The following is a 25,100-nucleotide window of genomic DNA, read 5'->3' as shown; positions in this document are numbered from 1 at the left end:
TGCTATGTTGTTCAGGCTGGTGTTGAACTCCTGGCCTCAAGCAATCCTCCCACCTCGGCCTCCCAAAGTGTTGGGATTATAGGCATGAGCTACTGTATCCAGCCTAAAATATATTGTAATTAAGGATGTCCATTGTTTTTTAAAACATAATGGTATTGCACATGTGCCAAACTACAGCATATTGTAAACATAACTTTAAATTTTATATGTACTAGGAAATGAAAAAAGTTTGCGACTAGCTTTGAGATATTCACTTTGTTTTGGTGGTCTGGAACTGAACCTGCAATATCTCTGAGTGTGCCTGTATATATACATATAAAAAATTGTATTGTAAGGAATTGACTCATGAAATTATGGAGGCTGACAAGTCCAAATCTGCAGTGGGGTTGGCAGGCTCGAGACCCAGGAGAGCCAATGGTGCAAAACAAGTCCAAAGGCCATTTGCTGGGGAATTTGCCCTTGCTTGGGAGGCTGCTCTCTGTTCTGTTCAGGCCTTTAACTGATTGGATGAGGACCACTCACGTTACGGAGGGCAGTCTGCTTTGCTTAAAGCTCACTGATTTAATGTTATCCAAAATACCTTCCAACTTGACGTATAAAATTAGCAATCATGGCTGGGCGCAGTGGCTCACGGCTGAAATTCTAGCACTTTGGGAGGCTGAGGTGGGCGGATTGCTTGAGGCCAGGAGTTCAAAACCAGCCTGGCCAATATGCGTAACCCTGTCTCTACTAAAAATACAAAAATCAGCCGGGCGTGGTGGCGCACGCTTGTAATCCCGGATACTCGGGAGGCTGAAACAGGAAAATTGCTTGAAGCTGGGAGTGGGAGGTTGCAGTGAGCCAAGATGGCATCACTGCACTCCAGCCTGGGCAACAGAGCAAGAGTCTGTCTCAAAAAAAAAAAAAAAAAAAAAAAAAATTAGCAATCACAGCCCCTATGGAATATGGTACAGGCAAGGCCTTTTTAGAGGGCGTCAGCCCTCACCACCCTAATCCCAGAGCTTCTCTCCAAGCCCAGCATTTTTAGCTACATTTTTATTGCACATATATTTTATTAGGTAGAAATATATTTTATTAGGTAGAAATCCTAAAACCTATTTGAACCAAATAAAAATAGGCAAGAAAGCATCCTATCGTGAAACAGTTACAAATGCAAAGAATTTAGGAGAGTGCTGAGTTAAGAGCATGTGGGTAGAGTTTATTATAATGTGTGGATTGTCACCTGTCATGAAGATTACAGTTTGGTAAAAGAAAAACCCTTTTTTCATTTTGAGCCTGGAATGTATGTTACTGTACACGGTGCAATAGGGGCCTTATTAGATCTACAGGAAAATTCTGTCTTCATTCTAAGGCAGAGTGGCTTGTGGGACCTTAGGAACCTCGGCACTACTACCCAACCATTGGACGAGTCTTACCTCTTTTGGATGCTGCTAACTCTTCAGAAGAATTCCTTGTGGTGGTATATAACTTGTTGGTTGAAGAATAAATAAATACAATGTAATTAAAGTCTATATAGCAGCTACTGTTTAACCATATTGTCTCATATAAACCTTGAAAGGAGCTAATAAATTGGAGGGCATAGTTATATTACCACTCTTACAGAAACAGCAACCACAATTTTAAGTCTTCTAGTCAGTGTAGGATGGTGTTTTGTACATAGGTGTTTAATATAAATATTTGATTTAAAACCAATCTTGTTCTATTTTTGTAATTGTTTTCTTTTTTCTCTTCCACTGGTCTTCTTTAATTTTAACTTTTGGCCGGGCTTGGTGGCTCATGCCTATAATCCCAGCACTTTGGGAGGCCAAGGTGGGCAGATCACCTGAGGTCAGGAGTTTGAGACCAGCCTGGCCAACATGGTGAAACCCTGTCTCTACTAAAAATACAAAAATAAGCCGAGAGTTGTGGTGGGTGCCTGTAATCCCAACTACTCGGGAGGCTGAGGCAGGAGAATTGCTTGAACCCAGGAGGTGGAGGTTGCAGTGAGCCGAGATCGCGCCATTGCACTCCAGGCTGGGCAACAGAGCGAGACTCCGTCTCAAAAAAAAATTTTTTTTTTTAATTTTTATTTAATTATAATTTTTTTTCTAAGTTGGGTTCTTGCCCTGTCACCCAGGCTGGAGTGCAGTAGCACCCTCTTGGCTCACTGCAACCTCAAACTCTTGGACTCAAGCAATCCTCCCACCTCAGCCTTCCGAGTAGCTGGGAACTACAGGTTTGCCTCACTATGCCCAGCCACTGCTTACCTCTAATTTTATCCTCAATCATTGTCTACTATATGATAAATGCTGTATATTTTTTTTTTAAGAAAAAGTAATAGAATTTAGATCTGTCCCTTGAGGAACTTTTGACAGATTAATTTATCTTAATATTAGAGTGGAAATAAGTACTTAATACAAAATACCATCTTAACACCTTTTTAAGTAGAATACTGGCTGGCTGGGCACGGTGGTTCATGCCTGTAATCTCAGCACTTTGGGAGGCCAAGGCCTGAGCCAGCCTTTGGGACCAGCATCTCTAAATAAACCTAATTAGCTGGGCGTGGTGGCATGCGCCTGTAGTCTTAGATACTCCTGAGGCTGCTTACTTGAGTCCAGGAGTTGGAAGCTGCAGTGAGCTACGATCGTGCCATGGCATTCCACCTGGGTGGCAGAGTGAGACCCTGTCTCAAAATAAAAATGAAGTAGGGTACTTTTTTTATAGCTTAGATTTTTTTTTTTAATTCCAGAGAGGAAACCTTTCTGTAGTGTAACTTGCAAAAGAGTTGGTGTTTTTCTTTCTCAGTGATCTCTTACAGCAAATGTTCATTAATTAAAAATAGCTGACCGACACAGGAAACAGCTCATGTAGCAGCTTATGATGCTGTTCTAAAAACAGACTTGAGCTCTCGAGTGCCAGAGAAGCATGAATATTGAAAACATTGCGAACAAATTCAGGTAAAAGTATGGTGTGTTCTAAGAAGGATCCATGTGCCTTTACGTTAATATTTTTCTGATTATAAAAGTCATGTGCTTACTGTTAAAAAGATATTATAGGGCTGGGCGCAGTGGCTTATGCCTGTAAACCCAGCACTTTGGGAGGCTGAGGCAGGCAGATGGCTTGAGTCCAGGAGGTTGAGGCTGCAGTGAGCTGTGATCGCACAACTGCACTGCAGCCTGAGCAGTGGAATGAGACCCTGTCAAAGGAAAAAAAAGATATTGTAACCATGTATTTTGTAGAAAGTGAAATTCTCACCCAAGTTATAGCATTTATTTATTCTGGTGGTTTCTTTTTTTGAGACGGAGTCTCACTCTGTCACCCAGGCTGGAGTGCAGTGGCACGATCTCGGCTCACTGCAACCTCCGCCTCCGAGTTCAAGAGATTCTCCTGCCTCAGCCTCCCGAGTAGCTGGCATTACAGGCACCTGCCACCACACCTAGCTAATTTTTGTATTTTTAGTAGAGACAGAGTTTCACCATGTTGGCCAGGCTGGTCTCGAACTCCTGACCTCAGATGATCCACCCTCATCAGCCTCCCAAAATGCTGGGATTATAGGAATGAGCCATTGCGCCTGGCCTATTCTAGTAGTTTCTATCAGATTTTTAAAATACATATACAAACAGTATATACTTATTCTTTAAATGGAATTATACTGTTTATTCAACTTGTTTTTTTATTTATATATATTAGAAATTTTCCACAGAAATCTTTTAAAATTCTCTAATTTGTTATCTTTTTATTATTTATTTATTTATTTATTGAGACGGAGTCTTGCTCTGTCGCCCAGGCTGGAGTGCATTGGTGCAATCTCGGCTCACTGCAACCTCTGCCTCCTGGGTTCAAGGAATTCTCCTGCCTCAGCCTCCCAAGTAGCTGGGACTACAGGTGTGCGCCACCATGCCTGGCTAATTTTTTTGTATTTTTAGTAGAGACGGGGTTTCACCATGTTAGCCAGGCTGGTCTCAAACTCCTGACCTCAGGCAGTCTACCCGCCTCAGCCTCCCAAAGTGCTGGGATTACAGGCATGAGCCACCGCGTCCGGCCATTTGCTATCTTTTTAAAGACAACATAGTATTTCATTCTATACCTAGACTACAGTTGGTTTAAACCAATTTTCTTTTTCTTTTTTTTTTTGAGACAGAGTTTCGCTCTTGTTGCCCAGACTGGAGTGCAATGGCGTAATCTCGACTCACCGCAACCTCTGCCTCCCAGGTTCAAGCAATTCTCCTGCCTCAGCCTCCCGAGTAGCTGGGATTACAGGCATGCGGCACCACGGACAGCTAATTTTGTATTTTTAGTGGAGATGGGGTTTCTCCATGTTGGTCTGGCTGGTCTCGAACTCCCAACTTCAGATGATCCGCCCACCTTGGCCTCCCAAAGTGCTGGGATTATAGTCGTGAGCCACTGCGCCTGGCCTAACCAATTTTCTATTAATAGACTTGTGGGTTGATAATATTTTATTTAAAAACTTTTTTTTCTTGAAAGTCACCATTTTTAGAGCAGATACACTTGTCATTGAACAAATATGTAGTAATTTAATAGTATAATATATTCACATTTTAGTATGTGTCTGGCAGTTTTCTAAGAATTATCCTGTGCGAATTAGAATAATTTGACAACCTTATGAGGGAGTTGCAATACCTCTTCCAGAGTTTCAGAAAACCTCCAAGTTCCATATGTGCCATCTTGACCCTCCCTAAGATGGACCAAAAAACAGGGTGATTGGATCAGACATGTGAGGGCTCCTAAATCCAAAGGAGCAGGAAGAAGGAAGCAGCTGCTTCAGTACAAAAAAGCAGAGCTTACAAGTTTTTGCTGGAGGTATTGATGCCAAAGTATTCGCTAGTTGCCATGACAGGTTTCAGAAGAACTGCTTTCTTAATCCTTCTGACTGCTTCGAAGGTTTCTTTTTTCTTTTTCTTTTTCTGAGATGGAGTCTTGCTCTGTTGCCTAGGCTGGAGTGCAGTGGCATCATCTTGGCTCACTGCTCCCGGGTTGAAGCGATTCTTCTGCCTCAGCCTCCCTAGTAGCTGGGAGCCCAGGTGCACACCACCACACCTGGCTATCTTTTGTATTTTTGGTAGAGAGAGGGTTTTACCATGTTGGCCACGCTGGTCTCGAACTCCTGACCTCAGGTAATCCGGCCTCCTCGGCCTCCCAAAGTGCTGGGATTACAGGCGTGAGCCACTGTGCCCGGCCTGCTTTGAAGCTTTCCTTGGCTCTTCCCACCAATTGTTTGGTGCCTGTGTAGTCCTTGCCGACTTCCACATTCTCTTGTGAATTTACTTGATACACAGGGCCTTGCCTTAGATTGGGCTGTATTGTGGTCTGTCATCAAGAGATGTCAGCTAATGCTGACATGTCCCATCCTTGGGTGTTCTTCCCTGATGGCCTCCATAGTTGTTTGTTGTTTTCTGCTGAAAATGGAAACTTTAAATATTTGTTATTAATTGCTTAGACCCTGTGATGGTTAATTTTAGATGTTTCTGTTTCTCTGTCTTTCCATTCTTCTCCTGTCCTTGGACATCAGAACCCCAGGCTCTTGGCCTTTGGACTAATTAGGGGCCTGCCAACCTTCCCCCAACCCCCACACCAAGCTCTCAGGTCTTTGGCCTCAGACTGAGAATTACATCATTGCCTTCCTTGGTTCTGAGGCTTTTGGGCTTCAGCTGAGGCCTCCAGCTTGCAGATGGCCAGTTGTGGGACTTCTAAACCTCCATAATCACATGAGCCAGTTTCCCTAATGAATTCCCTCTCATCCATCCGTATCTCTCTCTATCTGATCTATATCCTATTCGTTATGTGTCTCTGGAGAACCCTGACTAATATGTACTCTAGAAAAGCCTCCTGAGACTTAGAAGCTATGTTTCCTTTGTTTAAATGTTGTTGAATTGATCATAGGTATAATGCATTAGATTTTTCAGAAGAAAGAAAAGGTTTATTCCACGTTAATCTCTTCAGAAGCCTACCCAAAGGGGATCTCTGTTTTGGCTATTTATTACAGTGTAATAAACCAGTCTAAAGCTTAGTAGCTTCAACGAGTGGTTTACTACGTCTCATGATTCAGTGGGCTGACCAAGCTGTTCTTCTGGTTCATGTGGAGTTGGCTAGGTGCTGGAATGGCTGTGTTCCTCTGAGACTTGGATGGGTGCTCAGCTGGGGCCGGGTGGCCGCTCGGGTCACTTGTGGAGTGGTATCTGGATTCCAATAGGGAGGCAGTGGATGCTACCCGCACAGTTAAGGACTAGGCCCAGAACCGGCACAGCATCATTTCTGCCATGTGTTAATGGTCGAGGCAGTAATAGGCCCAGCCTACATCAGTGTGGGAAGTGACTAAACAAAGATGTAAACACCTAGACATGTGGTTCATTGGGGATGATCACCAAAATAACCACTGACCAGAGTGTCCTCTCTGGCCCTTCACACATGCACAATAGAGCAGCCCGTACAAGTCTCACTCACTCCATACTACATCAGCTTGACAGGTCTGGGATCTCATCCTCTAAATCAGGTCCAGGTGCAGGTGAGGCTCCTTGGGTGCAGCTCATCTCAAACTGAAGACCTATGAACTAAAAGCACTTCCCACTTTCCACCCCAGCATATAATGGTAAGGCAGGGACAGGAAAATTGCATCAGATATTCCTCTTCAAAAAGATATTAGGGGCTGCAGGTTGGGCGCGGTGGCTCACAACTGTAATCCCAGCACTTTGGGAGGCCGAGGTGGGCAGATCACAAGGTCAGGAGATCGAGACCATCCTGGCTAACATGGTGAAACCCCGCCTCTACTAAAAAATACAAAAAATTAGCCGGGGATGGTGGCGGGCGCCTGTAGTCCCAGCTACTCAGGAGGCTGAGGCAGGAGAATGGCGTGAACCCGGGAGGCGGAGCTTGCAGTGAGCTGAGATCGCACCACCGCACTCCAGCCTGGGTGACAGTGCAAGACTCTGTCTCAAAAAAAAAAAGGTATTAGGGGCTATGGAGAAATCAGAGCCCTGACACACTGCTGGTAGAAATGTAAAATGGCACAGTTGCCTTGGAAAACAGTCTGGGTAGTTCTTTGAAGGTTAAACACAGAGTTGCCATATGACCCAGCAATTCTGTACTTAGGCATATACTCAAAAGCAATGAAACCGTATTTCCACAGAAAACCTTGTACATTAATGTTTATAGTTGCAATATAATAGCCAAAAGGTGGAAACAACTCAAATGTCCAGCTGATGAATGGATAAATAAAAAATGATAAAAAATGATATGCCCATATATTGGAATTTTTTTGGCCGTACAAAAGAATAAAGTATTCCTACCTACAACATGGATGAATCTTAAAAATGTACTAAGTGAAAGAATCCAGTCACAAAAGAGCACATATTGTATGCTTCCATGTATATGAAATGTCCCAAACAGCTAAGTCTGTAGACAGAAAGATGAGCGTTGCTTAGGCTGGGAGGGCTGGAATGGGTGAAGGTGATAGCTAAAAGGTATAAGGTTCTTTTTGGGCTGGGAGAGGTGGCTCATGCCTGTAATCCCAGCACTTTGGGAGGCTAAGGTGGGTGGATTGCTTGAATCCAGGAGTTTGGGAATAGCCTGGACAACATGGTGAAACCCCGTTTCTACGAAAAATACAAAGATTTGCCGGGCGTGGTGTCATGTGCCTGTAGTCCCAGCTACTTGGAGGCTGAGGCAGGAGGATTACTTGAGCCCAGGAGGTTGAGGCTGCAGTGAGCCGTGATTGCACCACTGTACTCCAGCCTGGGTGACAATGCCAGACCCTATCTCCAAATTAAAAACAAATTTATTTTTGGTGTGATGAAAAGGTCTAAAATTGATGGCGGGTGTATGTATCTGTGAATATAGTAAAAACATTGCCATTGTAAACTTATTTAAACAGAAAAAAGCAGCAGATGTGACTGGCAGGCACATGGCCGTCACTGGTGCATATTAGTTCTGACATTTAGCTCAATCTATATCCTTGTTGAGGAACTAGTTTACCACCTGGGTGCCTCTCTGTGGCCCTCATCTCCATCCCCAGGCTCTTGGCTGTCTTCTGATTCTTTCTTTTCCACGAGAAATGGCCCGTGTTTTTTGGCGTCTTCCTGTCTGAATAAGGGCGCTAGTATTTTTCATTTTTAACTGGCTCTATGAGTCCAAGCTGATGGTGTTTCCACTGGTATATTTCTCTGAAATGCCTTTTGGGTTTTACCATAGATCTCTTAGGGGTTCACAACATTAGATAAAAAATACTCCCACAAATCATTTTAAGATAGGGCTTTCTTTACCTTGGACTGCCTTTGTATCAGACTGTCACGTGAAAATAACCTTTTGTTGTCAAAAGCTCTACTGTCTGGTTTAGTTGGTACTCAAAGCACCCACTTAAGATTCTTTAAATTTACAAGAAAAAAAACAACCCCATCAAAAGGTGGGCGAAGAATATGAACAGACACTTCTCAAAACAAGACATTTATGCAGCCAAGAAACACATGAAAAAATGCTCATCATCACTGGCCATCAGAGAAATGCAAATCAAAACCACAATGAGATACCATCTCACACCAGTTAGAATGGCGATCATTAAAAAGTCAGGAAACAACAGGTGCTGGAGAGGATGTGGAGAAATAGGAACACTTTTACACTGTTGGTGGGACTGTAAACTAGTCCAACCATTGTGGAAGTCAGTGTAGTGATTCCTCAGGGATCTAGAACTAGAAATACCATTTGACCCAGCCATCCCATTACTGGGTATATACTCAAAGGACTATAAATCATGCTGCTATAAAGACACATGCACACGTATGTTTACTGCAGCACTATTCACAATAGCAAAGACTTGGAACCAACCCAAATGTCCAACAACGATAGACTGGATTAAGAAAATGTGGCACATATACACCGTGGAATACTATGCAGCCATAAAAAATGATGAGTTCATGTCCTTTGTAGGGATATGGATGAAACTGGAAAACATCATTCTCAGCAAACTATCGCAAGGACAAAAAACCAAGCACCGCATGTTCTCGCTCATAGGTGGGAATTGAACAATGAGAACACATGGACACAGGAAGGGGAACATCACACTCCAGGGACTGTTGTGGGGTGGGGGGATGGGGGAAGGATAGCATCACTAGATATACCTAATGCTAAATGACAAGTTAATGGGTGCAGCACACCAACATGGCACGTGTGTACATATGTAACAAACCTGCACGTTGTGCACATGTACCCTAAAACTTAAAGCATAATAATAATAATAAAATTAAAAAAAAAAAGATTCTTTAAAGCCTTTTGGTCTAGCTGTGTGATTCCAAAAGCATGGGTGTCTGTACCAGCAGCATTTGTAGCACCTGGGAACTTACAGTTGAAGTCTCCATCCCAGACTTGCTAGATGAAAAACTGTGATGATCCAGCCCAGCAGTCTAGGTTTTAATAAAATCTCCAGCTGAGTCTGATGCATATGAAGTTTTAGAACCACTGGTCTAAGAGAAAGTTCATGAGCAACCACCTGACATCTTCATGAAGTCTCAAAAAAGGATTTACCACCACGTCCTAGAGGCTCTACTTTACTGGTAGCACTGGGTTTGATCTTTGCCCTAAGGCCATTTCTTATTTTGAGTGGTTTTAAGCTTAGCTACTGAAAAGAGGAATTGTTTTATTTTTTAACCCATGAAGTCCAACTTCTTTATATTTCCTCTGAATTCTGCTTAAAAAAGAACCAAACAGTTCCTTTTTAAATTCATCTCACTACTCCTGTATTTTACTGTAGGCAGCTAAAAACAAGCCAGTTGGCACTTTTGACATTCGTCTTGGAATTCTCCTTAGTTGGGTCCATGAGTTTATTAGGTACCCTTTCTGTCCTCCATATTACTGATTGAAATGGGTCTGCTGCTTTTTCTTAGGTCTCCATTTCTTCAGCCACCAGTAACATTTCTATACTGTTTTTCAAATCTTTACTAACAGTCTTCTACCTGTTGTCTATCACCTGGACCCAAACTGTACATATTTTGAGTTTTTATTACAGCAGAGCCTCATTTCTGATACCAAATTTTGTTTTGGTTATCTATCGTTGCATCATTAATAATTTCAAAATTTAATGGCTTAAAAGCAAGTATTTTCTTGCGCATGGTCTTGCAATTTGGCCAGAGTTTGGTAGGAATGGCGCATCCCTGATCTGTGTGCTGTCAGTTTGGGTGGCTCCATTAGATTTATTTCCAAGATACCTTAATTATATGACTGTCAGGTTGGTCCTACCACCTGAGGTTTTAGTTGGAATTGTCAACTGGGGCCTTAATTCTCCTCCACGCAGCCCTTTCTGATGCATGTTGCTGCTTGGACCTTCTCACAACGTGGCAGCTAGACTCCAAAAAGCAGGAAGCAGAAGTTGCCATGCCTCCAGCTAGGTGCAGGGTTAGGTGCTTGTAATACCAGCTACTCAGGAGGCTGAAGTGGGTGGATCACTTGAGGCCAGCCCGGGTAACAGTGAGAACCTGTTTCTAATTAAAAAACCATAAAAGAAGGTGCCTGGCCTCTTAAAGATTAAGCTGGCCTACAGTGGAATTTCTGGTCTTTTCTGCTGGACAAAGCAATCATATACCTAGCTGAGATTCAAGGAGGTGGAGAAATAGACCCCATCTCTTAGTGGGGGTAGTGGCAGAAGTTGTGGCTGTCATTAATCCACTGTAATCTGTCAGCTGTTTTTCTTTAACAGTACTGAAAAGACACTCTTGGCTTAAGGTTATGAGTTGGTGAAAAGTAATTTTTTACTACTTGAAAAACGAAGATCTGGCCAGGCGTGTGGCTCACGCCTGTAATTCCAGCACTTTGGGAGGCCAAGGCAGGCGGATCACCAGAGGTCAGGAGTTCAGGACCATCCTGGCCAACATGGCGAAACCCTTTCTCTACTGAAAGTACAAAAATTAGCCGGGCGTGGTGGCGGGTGCCTGTAATCCCAGCTACTCAGGAGGCTGAGACAGGAGAATCGCTTGAACCCAGAAGGCAGAAGTTGTAGTGAGCTGAGATCATGCACTGCACTCCGGCCTAGGTGACTAGACTGAGACTCCGTCTCAAAAAAAAAAAAAAAACCTTGAAGATCTGGAAGGAGGTAGCAAGAAAACTTTTCCATATAAAGAACCTCTCTTGATATCAGTTTGTTGAAATTTTATTTTAATATGGAGCAGTTCACGAATTTGCATGTCATCCTTGTATTCTTCTCTGTGTCATTCCAATTTTAGTATATGTGCTGCCATAGTAAGCACCATTGGAAGAAATTTTAAATGGTATGTTTCACAGATGGACAGAAGTCATTTTAAGTTCCTTGCCAACAGAGTAACACTCTCCAACACCATTGGTTGTGTCAAAGTTTGTGTGTGACAGGGAAGTGTGAATGCATTTATACATCTTACTGGATCTTACCAGCAAACTGTATATTTTTTTAAAATAAAGCTTGCTTTATACACTACTAAGTGTAGAGAAGGAGTCCCCTTCCACACACTCCCCTCCTCAAAATAGCAACCAGATGCTCTTTAAGAGTTGTGAACAATGAAAGGCATAGTCTGGATGCATTGTAGAAATGATTTTGGTAAACCAAAGAGGGAATAATGGGATGACAGAAGCCCAGGGCTTTCTATCTCTTGGAACTTTTGTGGTACAGCTGTTTGTAGATTGGTAGGAGACAAAACAGATGGCAGCAGAGGTTGCCTCTGCCTTTGCTCATTCACTCGAGTCATCTATTAGGTTTGCTCAGACAGGATAGTAAATGGCTTCCGGAATTTGTTAAGCACTTAGGCTAGTAAATTTCTCCATATCTAATTTGGAGTTCTGTTTAGAAAAAAAATGCCAAATTAATGCCCTGTGACAACAGTGATTCAACAGAGTTTATATCTGTCTTTCATAGAATCTGATTAGTATTAAGTCTTTGACCTTTATTTTCTTTTTTATCGTATTGTTGTACTTTTGATTTAATGCTTTTGTTTCTGTTTATGCATTTTCTTGATAGCATCAGTAAGTTGTTGGTAAGTATTGAAATAACTTAAATATTTTTCTTCACTGTGATTGTGTTTTTTCATGAGACAGAGTCTCACTCTGTCGCCCAGGCTGAAGTGCAGTGCCACGGTCTCGGCTTTCACTGCAGCCTCCGTCTCCCAGATTAAAGCAATTGTCATGCCTCATCGTCCTGAGTAGCTGAAACTACAGGTGTATGCCACCACACCCGGCTAATGTTTTGTATTTTTTGTACAGATGGGGTTTCACCATATTGGCCAAGCTGGTCTTGAACTCCTGACCTCAGGTGATCTGCCCACTTTGGCCTCGCAAAGTGCTGGGTTTATAGATGTGAGCCATTGTGCCTGGCTTCTTGTTAAGTATTGAAATAACTTGAATATTTTTTCTTCAATATGATTGTGAAAAGGTTTGGGATAGCACAAGCTTCCCTTAGTTGCTTGTAGTTTTACTCTCCCACACCTGAGTAGTTTGCAAGTGTGACTGACTTTGTGCTTCCTCCTTTTTCTCTCTTCTTTGTTCTTCCATTTATGTTTTAGTCTTCCATCCTTCTCATACCTTACCAAGTCTGGCTGAGTAACATGTTTAGGAATGATCTTATGGGTAGTGTGGTTGAGGCATGATCACAGTTATGATCCATGGCATATGAATCTGCATGAGGAATCCTTCCATCTCCTTCTTGATATTCTCCATCCCATTGTCAAACTTCCATGGCACGATACCATTACCAACCGTTTCAGCAACGATGCCCACACTCCTGGTTTCTAGAGATTATTTCCTTCTGTATCTGCCCAAATTATGACTCTGTTTGCTTTGGGATATGCTAGATACTTATTAATCCATCAAGAAATTATTGTATGTGAACTAGTAAAATGTTAACTAGGAGACACAGAGGTGAACAGGAAATGTTCACTGTAATTGACTCCTTGGTCTTCAGTCTTCACAATTTTTCACAGTCAGATTTGAAAGCTGAATGTAGTTTTCTGAAGGCTTGGAGTATATACTGGTGCTGTTTGAGGAGGTCTCTGAGTTTTTTTGGTGCTCTTGCCTCACAACTATACTTTAGTCATATTTAATAGGACCTTCATTTCCCATTAAATATGACTAAAGTATAGTCATATGACTAAAGTTTTGTAAAACTTACTGTGTTCTATTTTATTTTTAATAGAGACAGGGGTCTTGCTGTGTTGCCCAGGCAGGTCACAAGCTTCTGGCCTTAAGCAGTCCTCCTACCTCAGCCTCTCATGAATTCTTACTATTTTAAACTCCTATTGTTAAGAATGTATTCTTGCATATAATTTTTAAATTATCCTTTGTTTCCCCTGGGTAGGTACATAACTTTCTGATTATATTCCTTAATTAGCCTAGCAGTGAGAGGTCTGTATTTTCACAGACCTCTCACTGCTAGGCTAATTAAATTTAATCCTCTAAAGATTTTTTCATACATTTCACTTTTTCCTATAGTTTTAGTAAATTGTCCAAATAGTTATATTCGTTTACTATTTAACAGAATTTATTTTTTCCACTTGACCTTCTCTGCAGAAATCTAAGCAGAAAAATTTATAAAGCATTATTCTTTTTTCTTTTCTTTTCTTTTTTTTTTTTTTTTTTTTTTGAGACTGGGTCTCACTCTGTCACCCTGGCTGGAGTTCAGTGGTGCAATCTCGGCTCACTGCAACCTCCGCCTCTCAAGTTCAAGTGATTCTCCTGCCTCAGCCTCCCAAGTAACTGGGACCACACATGCGTGCTTCCACATCCAGCTAATTTTTTGTATTTTCTTATAGAGACAGGGTCCTGCCATGTTGCTCAGCGTGGTCTCGAACTCCCGGGCTCAAGTGATCTGCCTCCCTCAGCCTTCCAAAGTGCTGAGATTACAGGCATGAACCACTATGCCCTGCCTGTAAAGTCTATTTTTCAGCATATTCTGCTTATTTGCCCCAAATAGATATATTTGTTTGTGGGTTTTATTTATTTATTTTTTTTTGGGCACTGAGTCTCGTTCTGTCGCCCAGAGCTGGAGTGCTGTGGTGTGATCTCGGCTCACTGCAAGCTCCGCCTCCCAGGTTCACACCATTCTCCTGCCTCAGCCTCCCAAGTAGCTGGGATTACAGGTGCATGCCACCACGCCCGGCTAATTTTTTTGTATTTTCAGTAGAGACGGGGTTTCACCGTATTAGCTAGGATGGTCTCGATCTCCCGACCTCATGATCCGCCCGCTTCAGCCTCCCAAAGTGCTGAGATTACAGGCGTGAGCCACCACGCCCAGCCTTTTTTTTTTTTTTTTAAATCTTGAGACAGGAAAAAAAAAAATCTTGAGACAGGATCTTGCTCTGTTGCCCAGGCTGGAGTGTTGTGGCACCATTATGGCTCACTACAGCCTTGATGTCCTGGGCTTAAATAATGCTGTCACCTTACATTCTCAAGTAGCTGGGACCATAGGTGTGCATGGCCACACCCGGCCAATGTAAAAATAATTGTGTGTGTATGCATGCTGAGATGGGGTCTCCCTATGTTGCCCGGGCTGGCCTTGAACTCCTGGGCTCAAGCAATCCCTGGCTTGCAGTGAGCTGAGATAGTGCCACTGTACTCCAGCCTGGATGACAGAGTGAGACTCCGTCTCAAAAAAAAAAAAAAAAAAAAGCCAGGCGCAGTGGCTCATGCCTGTAATCCCAGTACTTTGGGAGGCCGATGCGGTTGGATCATGAGGTCAGGAGATCAAGACCATCCTGGTTAACATGGTGAAACCCCATCTCTACTAAAAATACAAAAATTAGTTGGCCATACAAAAACTAGCTGCCAAATACATTGTGGCAATGCAAGTGTTCTAGTTTTTATATTGTATTATGGTCTTACAAGATGTAATGATCAAAGGAAACTGGGTGAATGGTACACTGGACCTCTCTGTCATATTTTTGCAACTTCCTATGGGTCTATAAGTATTTCAAAATAAAAAGCTAAAAGATATATCCAAACTTTAGACCTATGCTGTCCACTAGCCACAGATTGCTTTAAAAATGAACATCAGCCGGGTGCAGTGGCTCACGCCTGTAATCCCAGCACTTTGGGAGGCCGAGGCGGGTGGATCACGAGATCAGGAGTTTGAGACCAGCCTGACCAACATGGTGAAACCCCGTCTCTACTAAAAATACAAAAATTAGCCGGGTGTGGAGGCATGCACCTGTAATTCTAGCTACTCAGGAGGCTGGGGCAGGAGAGTCGCTTGAACCTAGGAGCTGGAGGTTGCAGTGAGCCGAGATCTTGCCATTGTATTCCACCCTGGGCGACATAGTGAGACTCCGTCTCAAAAACAACAACAACAACAACAACAAAACATCAGGCCAGGCATGGTGGCTCCCGCCTATAATCCTAGCATTTCGGGTGGCCGAGGTAGGCAGATCACTTGAGGTCAGGAGTTCGAGACCAGCCTGGCTAACATGGTGAAACCCTGTCTCTACTAAAAATATATAAATTAGCTGGGTGTGGTGGTGTGCACCTGTAGTCCTAGCTACTCAGGTGGCTGAGGTGGGAGGATCTCTTGAACCTGGGAGGCAGAGGTTGCAGTGAGCCAAGATTGTGCCACTGTACTCCAGCCTGGGTGACAGAGCAAGACTGTCTCAAAAAAAAAAAAAAAGAACATCTAAGTTAATTGAAATAAAAGTTAATTTCAGTTCCTTGATCACACGAACCCATGTTTCAAGTGCTCATGTGGCCACGTTATTATATAGCACAATTATAGAACATTTTCATTATTGCATAAAGTTCAGTTGGGCAGTCTGCTTTAAATAAAACCCTCTACAGTAGTGCCAGTTGTCACAGGTCTTGGTACCTACACATTTCTTAGAAAACAGTCTCAAATTTATAAATCAAAATAATTGTCTATACCAGTAAAATTAAATAGAATAAATAAATTTAACAAGCATTTTTAAAAAAAAGTGCCATGACTTTCCCGCATTCTATATTTTAATAAACAAAGGAAATGAAATATTTGCTTCATGTTTGAAATAGGAATAAGGTGTTTTTCCTTATCTGCCAAAGCAGTTGCTGTCTTTTTCCGTAATCACAATATAGCATATTTAGGAGATGGGCAAAACAGAGACAGATGGGTAGGGAAAAGAGAAATTCTTGCATGAAAAGTATTTTGAATATCCCATACTTCTTGTTTTCTATTTCTTAGTGACCAGCTTACCAATGGTAGCTTACCATTGCAGAGGAAGTGTGGTTTAGCAACCAGACCTTAAACCAAAATTCTATTTCTGGCTCGAAGTGACCTTGAGGAAGTTACAAATATGTTCTCATTTGTACAGCGAATAAGCAAATTAAGATAAAAGCGACTATTGCTGAGTGGACTGTAGAACTGCAAGATATGTTACTCTAAAATGATCCCACTATTCCAGATTATATATAAAATGATTTGCTTACAAGTAGATTAAATACAGAATTTCCAGGAATTTAGTTATGCAAAGAATCACATGAGGTAGAAAGGGGAACTTTATCAGGCATAAAAATGTTTAAGTTTTGAGTTTGGGGGGAAAATACAAGAAAACGAAGACATAGGGTAAAAATTTTTATTTCATCCCAGGTTAATAATTTTGACAAACTTTGGGAGGATAAGCAGACATTCTGCACTTTAGAAATCAGGTTTTGAAGTTAACATAGTTCAGGATTTGCATTCCAGACCTGCCATTTACTATCTGGAAAGTTACTTTCTCAGTTATAGATGATGTATAGATGTTCTCAGTTTCAACACCTATTAATGACTTTTTGTTGAGGTTGTTATGAGGACAGCACATAGCAAGTTAAGTATACAGCTATAATTACTGATAATCTTAATTTTATCAAGATACGGAATATAATGGTGGTGTTAGGAAAATATAAATAGCTTAGTGTATTCTCCTTTTATGAAGCTTTATTTTTAGTCACATGATAATTTTTGTGTGTGTGTGGGTAGGATACTAATTTTAGCTTGTAACAAATTGGTTAAAATTGCAGTTCCTATAGCCATTCTGAAATTTAAGCATGTGTGAGTAAATTGATCAGGATCACTTGATTTAAAGCCAATAGGGATAAATCTGTATTTTGTAAAATCTACAAGGCAGAGAATCTGTGCAGAGAACTCAGAAAAATAGCACGATCACACATCTATGAGTGCAATTTTATTTCAGTGTAATCCCTGTAACATTCTTCTATGGCTAGATCCACATAATCTCTGAATGAATAGTGAAAGGTTTAGTTGATTGTAAAGATATATAAAAATCTACAATGTACAATGTCAAATAATCAGAAAATATCCCATATAACTTTTCTTTTTCTTTGCCCTCCAAACTGCCAAAACATTGAGAAAAGAGGTCAAGACCAAAGGCCAGCATCCCCATGAGGATCCTTCTGGCCCTGGTTCACACTAGCAGTGCAGGACAGTTCCAGTTTTAGCCCATAACTCATTGGCATATGGTCAGTTTGAAGTTTCCTGCAGTACTTTTCTGAGCTAGAGACAGGGAACCAAAAATGCTGACATCCTCATTTGACATCTTCACTCCAGCCTGTGTAAGTGCCAGCACTTCCTGTGTAAAACCTATCCTGACTGTAGAGGACACCCCCAGCCCTCAGCTGACCTGGGCGAGGATGATGGCTGGAATTGGTGAGGTACGGAAAGCATTAGCCCTCAGATGGACACCACCACAGTATATGAACATACCGTGTCTTATTACTATACCTTTTACTTCATAAAGATCAGCTTTTACAGTTTATGAAAATAACATTCATTGACGGCAAGTGATTGTTGGAGGTAGGTTACCAGCTCTCAAAATCACCACTCCATTACAGGATTATACTAGATGATGGTGTGTTCAGGAGTTAATTATTTGGATGTATATAATACCTTGGAAATTACACCAAAAAAAAAAATCCACTGGAAGCTCTGAAGTATACATATCTTGTCTCCCTCATACAGTATGGCTTTATCTTGACTGCCTTGTCAGTCTTGGCCGCAATTTTCTTAATCCACGCAACGGGAGGATTTCTAAATGTCTTAAGACTTTATGATGTCAGTGTGTATTTCTCCAAGTAGTTTTCTCCATGATTCCACTTGTTGGTTCATAAGCTACATCAGGTATCTGTTTTAGTGTAGCCATCAAAATTTCCTCACGTACTCTCAAAGTGCTTTAAGGTAATACACAATTTTGAGTTTGTTATTCCATATAACATAGAAACATAATAATTTTAAGAAGTGATGTTACAAAGTTGAGCTGAGTCTAGGTATTATGGTTTGATTCTGACTACAACATCTAGCTATCACATGAAAAGGAACATTTGTGTTATGTAAATGTTGAATTTACATCGTGATTAATGTTTAGGTGTTTTAAAAACACCTAAACATTACGTTTACGTGATAAATTAACTAAAATATCCCTTTTTAGGCTGGGCGCAGTCACTCATGCCTGTAATCCCAGCACTCTGGGAGGCCGAGGCGGGTGGATTACCTGAGGTCAGGAGTTCAAGACCAGCCTGGCCAACATGGTGAAACCCCACCTCTGCTAAAAATACAAAAATTAGCTGGGCGTGCTGGCGGGCACCTGTAATCCGAGCTACTTGGGAGGCTGAGGCAGGAGAATAGCTTGAACCTGGGAGGCAGAGGTTGCAGTGGGCCGAGATCACATCACTGCACTCCTGCCAGGGTGACAGAAGGATACTCTGTCTCAAAAAATAATAATAAAAATAAAAAATCCTGTCTTATTTTTTAAGAAATGGCGCCTCACTCTGTCGCCCAGACCGAGGTACGGTGGTACCATCGTAGCTCACTATGTAACGTCAACATTCTGGGCTCAAGTGATCCTCCTGCCTCAGCCTGTTGAGTAGCTGGGACGACAGGCACATGCACCCAGCTAACTCTTCAAAATTTATTTTTGTAGAGATGTGGTCTCACCATGTTGCCTAGGTTGGTCTCTAATTTCTGGCCTCAAACATAAAACATTCATTTTAATCCATAATTTTAATTTATAGGCATAACAAGGATAAGAAATTTACCTATCAATCAGCGCCTTCCTCTTTTAAAAACCTGACTTGTTTTTATATAGAAATTACTTGGGATTGCTAGGTAACCCGCATAACCATTCCTGGAAAAAAATGGAAGGCCCTTTTTTGCTTTTGGGAATATGGAGAGCTTATACACAGTTTCACTATTCAGCATTGCTTGCACTATTTCTTACAATTTTCTGATGTCTGTCAAAAAGAATCCTCAGATCTTTTAAGACCAATTTTTTTTTTTTTTTTTTTTTGAGACAGAGTCTTGCTCTGTCGCCGAGGCTGGAGTACAGTGGCGGGATCTCGGCTCACTGCAAGCTCCGCCTCCCAGGTTCACGCTATTTTCCTGCCTCAACCTCCCGAGCAGCTGAGACTACAGGCGCCCGCCACCACGCCCGGCTAATTTTTTTTTTGTATTTTCAGTAGAGACAGGGTTTCACCGTTTTAGCCAGGATGGTCTCGATCTGCTGACCTCGTGATCCACCCGCCTTGGCTTCCCAGAGTGCTGGGATTACAAGTGTGAGCCACTGTGCCTGGCCAAGACCTATTTTTAAAGGGAAGTTTGTTATAAGCCTAAATGCCATAAATGTAATAAAGTCACGTGCATTTGGCATCATACTTCCTAGTCCACCCCCAGTATGCTAGAGCTGTCTCAGTACATTTTGAAACACCTTCGTGGAATTTTGAAATGCATTACTTGCGTAGTTCCTTGAGCCTGCATCACTGCTAGAAGAAGACTTATGAAACAGAACTCTACTTCCCATTAGTTAGTTCTTTATCATGTTGAACGCTAGATGTGTATGTGTCTAGTGTCTAAATACAGAATGCCTATAGCTTCTACCAACAAATTATGGATCCAAATCCTTGCTCCAGAAGCAGGAAATAGGTTAATCGGAAGATTGCTGGATGTTATGAAAGGAATCTTTTATGGGGGGCTGTGAGTATTGTTTTGCAATTGCCATTTCTGAAATATGTCAGGTTAAAACATTGGATTTTTTCACTATGCAAAGTATAAAATAGATGAGGTCCCTGGTATTTCTCTTTGTTTACTGTTAAGTGATAATAATTTGTACCATGATGGAAAAATTATTGTAGATTTTCTTTAGAGTAGTTCAGTGCTGTGGTTTTAGCACAAAGGTGTGCTTTTTCTTATCTTCATGATCCAGGAACAATTACTTGAGGGAGTGGCATTTCTCCCTGTGAGTTCGTAGCACAGAGTGTTTCCTGAGAGTAGTGGAAGTGAGTAAGTGCAACCACTGTTGACCCTTGTCATCTCAGTCTTTTTTATTATAACCTCTTTCCTTCTACTTTTTTCACTTGTCTTCTTTCTATTTCTAATATTTAAGATTTATGCTTTAGCCAGTTTCTTAAAACTTATTTGTGCACCTAATATTTTCTTGGTCATCAATTATTTGGGGATAAAAATTCCCCCTACTTCTAAAACATTAGCAAGGTACATTGGTAATTCTCAGGTTTAAGGATTTCTTGAAATAACATTATCTGATTTATTGGGATCTGAAGTATAGTTGACTAGATACTTCTATCATTGTGGCTTGTGTGATCTTGTAGTCTTTTATATTTAACTGAAAAATCATTTTAGGTTGATGTTTTTGTTCAGAGAAACATTTTAAATTTTAAACCAATATTTTTGTTGAGTAGGAAGGAGAAAAAAAATAAACATCCAAGTATAAGCTACTGTAACATTTTGAGGTTTTTTTCCTCTTTGTAGCTATTGTTTTGTGAAACTGAGGCTATACTGTGTATGGATTTTGAATTATACTTCTCCCTCTGACCCCCACCATGTATCATTAAATTATTTCAGGCTACTAAAAATTCTCAGGAAATACCTATTTCAGTTGCTCTACACTATTCTGTTACAGGGTAGTACCTTAATTAACGCATCCACTATTATTAGATATTTAAAATTTTTCTAAATTCTGTTTTATAAATAACCGTGAGAAGAACATGAATTTGTAAGACTGTCTTGCAAGGTGCCTTTGGTGGGGTGGGTCTCATTGTAATTGTATTCTTGATTTTAAGATATCAATAATAGCTTGACCTTAAATTTGTAAGCACAAACATTGAATTAGGATTTTAAACAAATGTGTTGGGCATATCTTTGTTTAAACTTATGAATATTACCCTTTTTACACTTTTACTTCTATGTGACAGGTAGCTATGTGCTTGCCATTTTAAAATTTATATTATTATTATTGTTATTGTTATTATCATTTTTTAAGAGACAGAGTCTCACTCTGTTGCCCAAGCTGGAGTACAGTGGCGTGATCTCGGCTCACTGCAGCCTCTGCCTGCTGGGTTTCAGTGACTGTCGTGCCTCAGCCTCCCAAGAATTACAGGTGCATGTCACCACAGCTGGCTAATTTTTGTGTTTTTAGTAGAGATGAGGTTTTGCCATGTTGGCCAGGCTGGTCTTGAACTCCGGACCTCAAGTGATCCACTCACCTCGGCCTCCCAAAATGCTGGGATTACAGGCGTGAGCCACCATGCCCAGCCAATTTATATTATTTATTTATAGAAACAAGGTTTTTTCACTATGTTGCCCAGGTTGGACTTGAACTCCTGGGCTCAAGCAGTCCTCTCGCCTCAGCCTCCCGATAGCTGGGACTATGGGCAAGTACCACCACACCCGCCTTAGCCATTTTAAAAATGTGGATTCCATTGCTTTTTTCAGAGAGACAAAGTGGAGTGGAAGCCATAGAACTTATTCAGATAGCTGGACCATTGAGAAAACTAATAGAGGACTTCAGCTAAGGCAGGTTCTTCTATGTTCCAAGTCTTATATGAATGAAAACTAGATCCATGCATAGGAGATAAATCAAGCATGGGCTGTGAAAATGTTGGTAACTGGAAAAACACAAATTGACAAAGCTTTTGGCTAGTTTTTCTTTGTTTTATTAGGTTATCAATTGCCTGAGATTTTCCTGAATAATTCAGCCACAGAAAAAAAAAAGAGAAAAAGCTTTTTTTTTTTTTTAACATTGTGACATTGTAAAAAGTTTCTGTGTCACAGTTAACACCAAGATGGTGTACTGACCTGTCTTGTGGAATGAATAGAACTGAATTTAGAGTACTTTGAGTTACTTATAAATTCTTAAGTGTGCCTTCTATTTAAAACTTACAGTCATAAAGATAATAATAGAAGAGAAATAGCTAGGGTAATATGATTATATGGTCAGAATTTGGAAGTTTGAAGACTTATCTTCAAGTAATTTTAGATTAGAAAATTTGTGGGATTTTTTTTTTGAATTTGACTTCAAGATCTCAGGGGATTTCTTTTTTTATTTACCCATTATTTGTGTTCCCCTTGTTAGCTTAGATGGTGTGATATAGGCAACAACCTGATTTTTTTGTTTAAAAATACATTATCTGATTTTTATTAAATCCCAGATATATGTTAATATTAAAAAATAAATTGGCTGGGCACGGTGGCTCACGCCTGTAATCCTAGCACTTTAGGAGGCCAAGGTGGGCAGATCATGAGGTCAGGAGTTCGAGACCAGCGTGGCTAACATGGTGAAACCCCGTCTCTACTAAAAATACAAAAATTAGCTGGGCGTGGTGGCGCGTGCCTGTAGTCCCAGCTACTCGGGAGGCTGAGGCAGGAGAATCGCTTGAACCGGGAGGTGGAGGTTGCAGTGAGCCGAGATCGCACCATTGCACTTCCGCCTGGGTGACAGGGCGAGACTCGTCTCAAAAAAGTAAAAGTGGCCGGGCGCGGTGGCTCACGCTTGTAATCCCAGCACTTTGGGAGGCCGAGGCGGGCGGATCATGAGGTCAGGAGATCGAGACAACGGTGAAACCCCGTCTCTACTAAAAAATACAAAAAATTAGCCGAGCGTGGTGGCGGGCGCCTGTAGTCCCAGCTACTCGGAGAGGCTGAGGCAGGAGAATGGCGTGAACCCGGGAGGCGGAGCTTGCAGTGAGCCGAGATTGCGCCACTGCACTCCAGCCTGGGCGACAGAGCAAGACTCCGTCTCAAAAAAAAATAAAAAAAATAAAAAAAGTAAAAGTGAGATTTCTTACAGAACCTATATTTTATTCTCTATGATAAGTAGTGAATATATTTATTTGTAAGACTAAAAGTACACTCAATTAGTCTGAAAACCACAGTAGTACTAGTTTTTTTATACCTATATTTGCCCTCATTTTCTTTTCTTTTTTTGTATTTCATGCATCTCAGTCTGTCATATGCTTCTCTTCAGTGCGTGCCTGTAGTGCACATAAGTCTTCTAAGGATCAACTTTGTAAATGAACCAACTGGACTCCTGTCCAGGAGTTTGTACCCTTCTTGGCATCTCTCCTGCCCATTTGTTTAATCTTTCCAACTCATTTGATCCTCTGGTATTAGAGCTGACAGCTGCAGTTGCATATGGAGTTCATAAAGTAGCTGAATAATAAAATGTCATGACCCAGTTCTTGTATAGTTTCACTGATGACTAAATCGGCAACTCTTAATATTGAAGTGGGAATCATCAAGCTGTGTACTTTTCTTTGGAAGTTCACGTATATTCAATGAGTACCTTTACCTCCTATGTCTTTCCATAGCAGAAATGCTACAGACTTATTTGGCAGGTCAGGTGGAACATTATCTTGATTTTACAATTATCTTGATTTTACAAGAGTAAAGTTTATGTATAAAAGGGGTTGATGATTGATTCTGAGTGATACTGTATCTGCGAACTCCTTGTATAATAGGTGCTTATTGAGCACCTATTAGACACGGTGGTTTGTGTTATATACACATTATTCCTGATCCTGAGAAGAATCTTGTAAGATAGGTGATATGACCCTATTTTTCGTGTGGAGAAAGTAAGCTCAATGAGGTTATTTTATTTAGATATATAAAAAAATCAAGACTTTGGCCTATTAAAAACATTTTTTTGTCTTGTTGAGTTGTCTGAGTTCTTCATATATTCTGTATTGTCAGAATTATGAGCTAAACATGTTTTTCTCCTCTAAGGCTTTCTTTTTTATACTTGGTATCCTTTGAACAGTGATGTCCAGTTTCAGTTTTTTCCTTTACAGTTAGGTCTCTGTATCCTGTTTAAAAAACTTTGCCTACCTGAAGGTCATAAAGATATTTTCCTATAGTATTTCCAGAAGCTTTACTATTTTACCTTTCACATTTAGGTCTGTGATTCATCTGGAATTGATCTGCATGAATGATGAGAAGTAGGAGTCACGATTCTTTTTTTGTCCCATTTGGAGTGACTATCCTTTGCCCACTATATTTTAGTGGCAACTTTGTAATCTCTACAGTTTTGACTAAAAATTCTGACATTTGACATTTCCAGAATCTAAACTATCTCAGATGCTTTTTGTAGTTTTTCTTAAATTGTCTCAAGCATGGACTGTGTTTTCTATTTTATCTCAGCTAGCATAGTGAGATGGAATAGAAAGTATATATTGTAGGAAAAGAGATTTTTATCAGTCTTTTTTTTTTTTTTTCGAGACAAAGTCTTGCTCTGCTACCCAGGCTGGAGTGCAGTGCCTGGATCTCGGCTCACTGCAACCTCCACCTCCCAGGTTCAAACGATTATCCTGCCTCAGCCTCCCGAGTAGCTGGGACTGCAGGTGCCTGCCACCATGCCTGGCTAATTTTTGTATTTTTAGCGTTTCACCATATTGGCCAGGCCGGTCTCGAACTCCTGACCTTGTGATCCACCCACCTCGGCCTCCCAAAGTGCTGGGATTACAGGCAAGAGCCACCGTGCCTGGCCTTATCAGTCTTTTTTAATGGGATGGCAGCAGCTGGGATGTATATATTCCTGCAGGGAAAGAAAAGGAAATGGCTTCACATTGCTGGATGGGAGCAGTATGTGTGTTGTTTCTGGGTATAATCTTCCTAGCTGCACTTTTCCCATAAATTTCTTTCTACTAAAAATCATGAAAGTTTGGATTATAGTTCCTCTCACAGGATTGAAAGCAAGTATCAGAGGAGTCATCCATTCAAAACAGAGTTCTTCAACTGCAGTATCCGATGTGTTCTGTATGTGCTAGGCTTCTTTTCAGTCAGTCTACATACAGTTCACCAGAGTGGAGACCTTTTGCCCCACCTCATTTGTTTTGTTTTACTTACTCTTTTCAATGACCAA

The 25,100-nt window shown here is 41.1% G+C and overlaps 1 protein-coding gene and 1 pseudogene across 2 annotated transcripts in view; one reads left to right on the top strand and one right to left on the bottom strand.

Moving 5' to 3' along the window:
* FGD4 (FYVE, RhoGEF and PH domain containing 4) overlaps positions 1-25,100 on the top strand; it is a 248,049-nt gene that overhangs the window by 78,320 nt on the left and 144,629 nt on the right. The gene's annotated exons all lie outside the window — the stretch shown is intronic.
* On the bottom strand, positions 11,133-11,225 carry LOC116473967 (U6 spliceosomal RNA; annotated as a pseudogene).

The sequence above is a fragment of the Hylobates moloch genome, unplaced genomic scaffold (assembly GCF_009828535.3).
Source record: "Hylobates moloch isolate HMO894 unplaced genomic scaffold, HMol_V3 SCAFFOLD_8, whole genome shotgun sequence".
NCBI lineage: Eukaryota > Metazoa > Chordata > Mammalia > Primates > Hylobatidae > Hylobates > Hylobates moloch.
The sequence above is the reverse complement of the archived record's forward strand: the minus strand, read 5'-3'. Positions and strand labels throughout refer to the sequence as shown.